Source organism: Ahaetulla prasina, chromosome 1 (genome assembly GCF_028640845.1).
Source record: "Ahaetulla prasina isolate Xishuangbanna chromosome 1, ASM2864084v1, whole genome shotgun sequence".
NCBI lineage: Eukaryota > Metazoa > Chordata > Lepidosauria > Squamata > Colubridae > Ahaetulla > Ahaetulla prasina.
The window spans coordinates 199615623-199625395 of record NC_080539.1 but is presented as its reverse complement, the minus strand read 5'-3'; positions in this window follow the sequence as shown (position 1 = coordinate 199625395).

The window sequence follows — 9773 nt, the reverse complement described above, 5'->3', positions numbered from 1 at the left end:
TAACAAAAACAAAGGGGATAATAAGCTTCATCATATAAATCTGAAAGGAAAACGCAGATCTTCATAATAATTTTCACAATGTATTAAAAAGATATAAAAGTTTTGTTTTAGTTGAATTCACCTCATGAAAACATATATACATCTCATGTATACATCTATTCGGTTTTCTCGATTACAGTACAAAAGTGATATATGTCACTGCTTTTCTTTGAGAGTGGTCTCTCAGACAAGCACTCACCAGTCCCAACCCCGCTTAATTTCAAATGAAGTTAGTTTCTGTTAAGGTGACAGCCTACAAGAATCTTCTCCTGATGTGTAACATTTGTTATGTTAATTCCCCCAAGTAGGTTGGCAGTGGTCAGTGACTACTACAGATAGCAGCTGCAGTAGTACTACAGATAGTAGCTGGAATCAAAGACTTATTGGCTGTTCAGGCTAGCCACCTTGTCTTACCACCATTTTGCTTTTGCCTCCTTAAAGACATGGGTACAGTAATACTACGTAGTAGCCTCAGACTGCTCAGCCATAACTCTAAGTTCTTCAACTCTATGCCCCCTGCAAGTTTAACACAGAGCTAAAATAACGAAATTGTCGAATGACACCATCATATACACTTTTCCTTCAAATCCAAATACAAAGTTGGATTTGAACTGGATTTGAAGGATTTGCCTATTTAAAGGAAAGAGAAATTGAAAAATCAAAAATACCGCACTGCATTACTGTGCTGCTTAGTTTCCTTCATAATTTTGATTTAATTTGTTAATGTTTGTTCAAGTCAAGCTATGAGAGAATGAGGGGTAAGAAGAGAAACATAGAAATTAAGAATGAGAGAGCCCTTTGTTCAGAGCCCTTCCACCCCAATCCCTTCTGCTGGGTTACATTTGGGGAATGTTTCCCCTGCTGGCTTATGCTAGGTAGCCAGGCTAGAGGATTTAGCCATTCACTTTGCTTATTACATGCTGCAGCTACACAATCAGGACACCACTATGTGGCTCTGAATAAAATAGAAGTTGGAGAGGGATTGCCAATGGGGACAGCAAATTTCACACCAATAGAGCTTTCTGCTTATTCAAATACTAGTGTGAAGCATTTTAAGTCAGAATTGGGGAAGATCTTTACTCTCAAAAAAGCATACATAAGATTGCAGCCAGAATGTCTTAAAACACCTCCTACAAAAGAATTAAAAATATTTCAAAACAATTCATATTTTTTGTTTCTGGGCAGTCAAATGGAATAAATATTAGTTTGATGGATCTGTTATAGTTACAATCAAAAACTATACCAAGTGCTGCTGTTTGGGATCAATCAAGATCAAGATTCTAGACCATGGGTGTCAAACTCTGGCCCGTGGGCTGGATAAGTCACGCGCTGGCCATGTCCATCCCCATTTTAGTGAAAGGAAAACGCAGATCTTCATAATAATTTTCACAATGTATTAAAAAGATATAAAAGTTTTGTTTTAGTTGAATTCACCTCATGAAAACATATATACATCTCATGTATACATCTATTCGGTTTTCTCGATTACAGTACAAAAGTGATATATGTCACTGCTTTTCTTTGAGAGTGGTCTCTCAGACAAGCACTCACCAGTCCCAACCCCGCTTAATTTCAAATGAAGTTAGTTTCTGTTAAGGTGACAGCCTACAAGAATCTTCTCCTGATGTGTAACATTTGTTATGTTAATTCCCCCAAGTAGGTTGGCAGTGGTCAGTGACTACTACAGATAGCAGCTGCAGTAGTACTACAGATAGTAGCTGGAATCAAAGACTTATTGGCTGTTCAGGCTAGCCACCTTGTCTTACCACCATTTTGCTTTTGCCTCCTTAAAGACATGGGTACAGTAATACTACGTAGTAGCCTCAGACTGCTCAGCCATAACTCTAAGTTCTTCAACTCTATGCCCCCTGCAAGTTTAACACAGAGCTAAAATAACGAAATTGTCGAATGACACCATCATATACACTTTTCCTTCAAATCCAAATACAAAGTTGGATTTGAACTGGATTTGAAGGATTTGCCTATTTAAAGGAAAGAGAAATTGAAAAATCAAAAATACCGCACTGCATTACTGTGCTGCTTAGTTTCCTTCATAATTTTGATTTAATTTGTTAATGTTTGTTCAAGTCAAGCTATGAGAGAATGAGGGGTAAGAAGAGAAACATAGAAATTAAGAATGAGAGAGCCCTTTGTTCAGAGCCCTTCCACCCCAATCCCTTCTGCTGGGTTACATTTGGGGAATGTTTCCCCTGCTGGCTTATGCTAGGTAGCCAGGCTAGAGGATTTAGCCATTCACTTTGCTTATTACATGCTGCAGCTACACAATCAGGACACCACTATGTGGCTCTGAATAAAATAGAAGTTGGAGAGGGATTGCCAATGGGGACAGCAAATTTCACACCAATAGAGCTTTCTGCTTATTCAAATACTAGTGTGAAGCATTTTAAGTCAGAATTGGGGAAGATCTTTACTCTCAAAAAAGCATACATAAGATTGCAGCCAGAATGTCTTAAAACACCTCCTACAAAAGAATTAAAAATATTTCAAAACAATTCATATTTTTTGTTTCTGGGCAGTCAAATGGAATAAATATTAGTTTGATGGATCTGTTATAGTTACAATCAAAAACTATACCAAGTGCTGCTGTTTGGGATCAATCAAGATCAAGATTCTAGACCATGGGTGTCAAACTCTGGCCCGTGGGCTGGATAAGTCACGCGCTGGCCATGTCCATCCCCATTTTAGTGAAAGGGGAAAAACTCATATGTCACATGACAACAACATGATGCCGCAAGTTTGACACCCCTGTTCTAGAGGGTGAAAAAGACTAATAAAGGTTGAGAAGGGAACTAAGAGTCAGCTATACTGGACTTAATTCTTACTAACAGTGACATGATAGAAGCAGTTGTGGGAACTTTGAGGGAGAGGGACCATGTCATATTGATATAATATAAGGCAGACACAAGCAATAGAACAAAATCAAACTCGTGTCTTACACTTTAAGAGAGCTGACTTCAATAAACTTAGAGGGAGGTTGGGGAAGATTTTATGGATGAAAATCTTAAAGAGGAAAACAACTCAATGAAAAATGAAATTATAAAAGCCCAGTCCGGCACAATACCACTGAAAAGGAAAAATAAGAGATCCAAGAAACCAGCATGTATAAACATGCTGTATAAAAAATGGAAACAGGGATACATGGCTAAGACAGAATACCAGCATATAGCACGAATTTGCAAAGATGAAGTCAGGAAAGCTAAAGCTCAAAATGAATGAAGACCTGCAACAAATGTGAAAAATAATAATAAATGTTTATTTCAACATGTAAAAAGTAAGAAAAAATCCAAGGGAATGATTGACCCACTATGAGAGAAGATGGCAAGGAAGTGATGGGCAGCAGGGAGAAAGTGGAACTGCTTAATTCATTCTTTGCATCTGTCTTCACACAAAAGGACAAAATAGCCCAACCTACCAAATGCAGAACTGTAAATGACTGACTAGGAATACAAGTCAAAATAAGCAAGAAAATGGTAAGATCCCAATCCAGGGATCCAGAAGGCATTCTACAAACCCCATCAGCCAGGGTATCCTGGCTGGTGGGGTCCAGAAAAAGAGCCCTCTCTGCCATTGCGTCTGCCCTGGGGAACATCTTACATTCCCTTACCCCACCCTTCCGAGTGAGATTGGCTCTATTCCTCCTAACCTTCCGTAAGAGCTTGAAGACCTAGTTCTGGTTAGGGCTCATTTGGTTGGTTAATAGATTAACAACAGATCCCACCTCTCTCCGTCTCATCATACTGCCTCCCTTTCCATCTTTTTAGCTAGATTGAGTTTTATAGTATTGTATTTATATCATTAGATTTTAAACAGTTTTATCTTTTAATATTGTAAGCCTCTCTGTGTTACTGTGTGGTAAGATGGGAGGCTAATAAATTTTACAAACAAACAAATAAATAAAACAATACCTGTCTACCAGTGATGGGTTTCAAAAAATTTTACTACAGGTTCTGTGGGTGTGCTTGGTGGGCATGGCATGGCTTGGTGGCATGGCTTGGTGGGTGTGGCAGAGGAAGGATACTGTAAAATTTCCATTCCCACCCCACTCCAGGGGAAGGATACTTTAAATCTCCATTCCATCCCCCATCCAGGGGAAGGTTACTACAAAATCCCCATTTCCTCCCCATCAGCTGGGACTTGGGAGGCAGAGAATAGATGAGGGTGGGATCAGTCAGAATTTTTACTACCAGTTCTCCGAACTACTCAGAATTTCCACTACCGGTTCTCCAGAACTGGTCAGAATCTGCTGAAACCCACCTCTGCTGTCTACCCAAATTGAGTTCAAATCACCAGGATCAGATGGATTACGTCCCAGAATTCTGAAGGAGCTGGCAGATGTGATCTTGGAACCACTAAACCATATCTTTTAAAGATCCTGGAGCACGGGGAAACCATCAGAGGACTGGAAAACAGTTTAGATGGTTCCCATCTTCAAAAAAGGGGAAAAATGAATCCAGGAAATTACACACCAATTAGCCTGACATCAATACCTGGGATGATCCTGAAAGAAATAATCAAGCAACAGATTTGCAAACACCTAGAGTAAGTACAGTAAAGTAATCTAAGTATTACTAGAAGCCAACTTGGTTCTGTCTGACTAAATTAGTGGACTAGTGAAAAGCTGTGGACCTAGCATACTACTTGGACTTCAGTAAGGCATTTGACAAAGTAGACCACAATCTACTTCTTGGCAAGATAGAAAAATGTGGAATTGACAGCATCACCACCAGATGGATTTGTAACTGGCTGACAAACCATACTCAACAAGTAGTCCTTAATGGTACTACATCTACATGGAGGAAAGTAAGCAGTGGGGTACCCCAAGATTCTGTATTAGTCCCAGTACTCTTCAACATCTTCATAAACAATTTAGATGAGGGAACAGGAGGAGAACACATTAAAATTGCAGACCACACCAAGGTAGGAAGAATAGGCAAACCCTTAAGAAAGATTTTGACAAATTTCAACACTGGGCCGTGTCAACCAAAATGCAACTGAGTGACAAGAAAAATAAGGTTTTACACTTAGACAAGAAAAACCAAATGCACAGATATAGAATAGGTGGTGGCTGTCTCAATAGCAGTAATTGTGAAAGAGATCTTGGAGTCCTAGTGGATAACTAGTGGACTCCTAGTGGAGGGGCCGTGATAGATCAGGCTGTAAGAAGCCTGTTATTAGAACACAGCAGCCTGCAATTACTGCAGGTTCAAGCCCGGCCCAAGGTTGACTCAGCCTTCCATCCTTTATAAGGTAGGTAAAATGAGGACCCAGATTGTTGGGGGGGCAATAAGTTGACTTTGTAAATATACAAATAGAATGAGACTATTGCCTTATACACTGTAAGCCACCCTGAGTCTTCGGAGAAGGGCGGGATATAAATGTAAATTAAAAAAAAACCCACTTAAGTATGAGTCAGCAGTATCCTACAGCTGCAAAAAAATGCAGATATAGTTCTATAGTTCACAGGGAAAGAAAGATGTTAGATAAATCTCTTGCTGAGTTTTGCACAATTTGTGAAAACATAATTTTCACAGTTCATTATAGAAAACCAAAAGGACAAATTAAGCAACATAAAACAAGTATATTTTAGGCTATATAGTTAAAGGTTTTGTAAATACCTTTCTGCTTGAGGAGGGAGTTGGATTAGAAGACCTCCAAGGTCCCTTTCAACTGTTATTTCAGTTAAATATATGTAATAAACTTTGTAGGAATGCAGATGGTCCTGAGATTTTCTAGGTAGTTCAGGTTTCTGCACAACTTCGAATAAATTCTTTGTTTGTGGATGTTACACATTTGTGGATGAGCCTTGACAAGCCTTTGATTACCATAGAAGTTTGAAGGGCATTGTCCGAGGACATCTGGTTGAATCTAATCAGGAGTAGAAACTGAGTTGGGAACCCCACACGAATACCATTCCATGGTGGAAGGATGGCCAGATATAAATGCACTCAATAAAATAATTAATATAATACATAACTTAAACAAAAGCTATTGTCAAGTTTACCAAAAGGATTTTTAAATGGAGTTAATTTTAATGCAAACCACAAAATAAAGTCACTTGGTTTTGAGAGAGAGAGATATAAACACATTTATGGCTCAACCAAGAGGACCTTTGTCATGACAGTCTTTTAAAACAGGGGTCTCCAACCTTGGCAGCTTTAAGACTTGTGGACTTCAACTCCCAGAATTCCTCAGCCAGCTTTGCTGGCTGAGAAACTCTGGGAGTTGAAATCCACAAGTCTTAAAGCTGCCAAGGTTGGAGACCCCTGTTTTAAAAGATATTTTCTTAAATAATAAGGTGGTCAGAAATTTAGTATTGGAGTGCAGAATCATGGACATGGAAATTTTGACATCTTCTTTGAAGAAGACATGTAATGGAGGACTTTCAACAGTACCTAGCTGTCTCCCTTACTCACCAGACTTACATAAATCTTTGTGACTCTTAGCCTGGCAGGCAAGATATTGGTGCTCTTCTTACTTGGACATATAGCTACTATAGTTCTCCATGGGTACAAGGATAAAATAGATTTTATTTATTGATAATCCAGCAAAAAAACCTGGGATTTTGCAGCATCCGTCTTTAAGAGAATGCCATTGTTTTAATATGTATATCTTCTATCTAAGAAATTAATAAAAGTATTGCTGGTCTTTCATTTAAGTTCACACCAACATAAAGGGGCCCAGAGGGCAACTCATAAAGCTAAAAGGCTTCAGGATTTCCTTTTACAAAAAAAACAAAAAACCAACACATTTCCTTACATACTGAACTTCAGATCCAACCTCACAGAAATACTAGAAAAAAATATATAGACACCACCAGTGCCTTGAAGTATTAAAACATGCTAGTTAGTGACTCACTGATTAATGGCTTTCACTTGTGTAACAGATCATTCAAACCACATTCAAAAATCCTCCCCAAACTGAAAGGCTGCAATTTGGTGCAACTTCACAAGCGCACAGCACAAAACTGCTGACAAAAATATAGCTAACATAACATCAGAAAGCTGGATAGGGATGCAGGGTATCATTTATTTCAAGGGTGGGGAATCTGAGGCCCTCCAGATGCTGTTGAAATGCAACTCCTAGATACCCTCACTATTAGTCATGTTAGCTGGAGCTGCCAAGAGTTCTAATTCAAAAACATCTGCTAAGCCAGATCCGACACTTCTTATAGGCCAAGAAAACATTTAGTGTACAATATGTGTTGATTACAATTATTTGGAATAGGTAGCATCAACACTTGTCAATAAATTCATAGCAAAATACAGAGAGAGAAAGAGAGACTAACGATTGTCCTTCTCATAAGAAAGATGACTCTATGGTGTGAACAGAGAATCTATCTGGAGGTTCTAAGGCAGTAAGTGATTGCTCTGGTCTCTTTATGGTCCTCCTCAGAGGTCAAATGCTCGTAATTGGGGATGTACAATATTTTGGAGGGGAAAGTACCATGGAAAAGCATTGTGGTGGCACAGTGGTTAGAATGCAAGTAAAAAGGTAAAGGTAAAGGTTCCCCTTGCACATATGTGTTAGTCATTCCCAACTCTAGGGAGCGGTGCTCATCTCTGTTTCAAAGCTGAAGAGCCAGTGCTGTCCAAAGACATCTCAGTGGTTATGTGGCCAACATGACTAAACGCCAAAGGCGCACGAAATGCTGTTACCATCTCACAAAAGGTGGTCCCTATTTTTCTACTTGCATTTTTTACGAGCTTTCGAACTGCTAGGTTGGCAGAAGCTGGGACAAGTAACGGGAGCTCACCCTGTTACATGGCACTAGGGATTCAAACTGCTGAACTGCCAACCTTTTGATCAACAAGGCTAATTCTGCGGAATGCCAGCAGTTCAAATCTCACCAGGCTCAAGGTTGACTCAGCCTTCCATCCTTCCGAGTAAAATGAGGACCCAGACTGTTGGGGGCAATATGCTGACTCTGTAAATTGCTTAGAGAGGACTGTAAAAGCACTGCAAACCAGTATATAAGTCCAAGTGCTATTGCTACTTTGAATGTAGCAACTCTCTGCGTCTACTTAAAGCATTTCCATTTTTGTCTGGGATCACATGGACCAAAATGCATTCGGTTTAAGGCAGGGGTCTTCAACCTTGGCAACTTTCAGACTTGTGGACTTCAACTCTCAGAGTTCCTCAGTTCCTGAGTTCCTAGTTTAAGGAAAGGCAGATAGCCACAAAAAGTAGAATACAGGTAAACCTCAGGTTATGATAGTAATCGGTAATTTCATGATGGCTCTCCATAATTGATTTCTAGCACAATATTGGAATACAAATCATACAAATACTACCAAGAATGTTTAGGATGCAGTTCCTGATCAAATTAACTACAGCCTATACTTGAAAATGTAACTTAATAAAGTTGTGTTTCAAGGGCAAAATGATGATTTTCACACTGTTTGTAAATTGATAGAGACTCTCAAGAATACAAAAATTATTCCCTTCCTTAACCTCTAAGACAAAGCTAGCCTTCCATTTTGTCAGTAATATTATCATTATACATGTGCTATTACTTACCACGATTAAAGCTACTTATGTTTGCTTTAAGGTAACAGGAAGCATAAAAGGATATATAAATTGTATGCCTTTGCTGACTTATATACAGAAATTCCGATGCATGATCTGATCAATGACAGACATAAATTCATTAAGGTTCCAATCAGTATTTTTCTAACCGAATATGCTCCTAATAATGTGAATAAGGATACAAAATTAACCCAGAGAAGGTCTTCAAGAACAGTGAAGTGAATCCTCTGTGATCCTAGAGGGCCCTCTAGCTTTCAGAGGAATTCTGCAAGATGAAATGACACTGAAGATGCCCACAGCACCACAGGAGGAAGACAAGCAAATCTGATCAAGGACAGGTGAAAATCTTTATTAAGGCTTACCATGTGTCAACAAGAATGGCAAAATGGGCTATTACTTCATTCTCATAACTGGCATTCAGCAACTCTGTTTTGGGTAGCTATGTCTCTTCTTGGTAGAGAGAGAGAGACCGGGGAAACCCCTGCAGGAACAGTAGGTGGACTACTGTAAGCATGTATTGATAAAGTTAATCAGATTCAGACTGGCTGATCAGTTAGAACTGGGCTGGCTGTGCGGATCTTAGTAACTGATTTGAGGCAACATCGTGTTTGCTTCTTGGCAAGAGTTTCACCTGATTAGTCCTGAGGAAGTGGGTAGCATTCTTGGGACTGTAATTTCTGCCACCAGTGCTTTAGATCCATGTCTCTCCTTGCTGGTGAAGGCCTTTTGGGAAGTGATGCATGAATACAAGATATGGTGAGCTCCTCTTTGCAGGAGAAGATATTTGCATTTAAAGAGGGGTCTGTCTGTCCCCTTCCTAAGAAGTCATCCTTGGATCCAACAGTTCAGAATGATTTCTTTCCAATCTCCACCCTTCTCTTTTTAGAGTGGTTGTTTCACAACTTCAAAGGGTCCTGAAGAAAGCAGATTTTCTGGACTCTTTCTAGTCAAACTTCAGGAAGTTCAAGCATTCATTCTATGTATTCCAAGACTGATAAAATATAGATATTATAAACACAAACAAAAGCTATTCTTCTTCCTCATATAAATATGAGTATAGTCTTAAACCTGGAGCTGAAAATGGATTCTGGGGCTATTAGCTTTCTCTTGGATAGATATCTGCAATATGTCTTCATTCCTACATTGGAAAATATATGTTCTATTTTATATATCAAACACATCTCAGT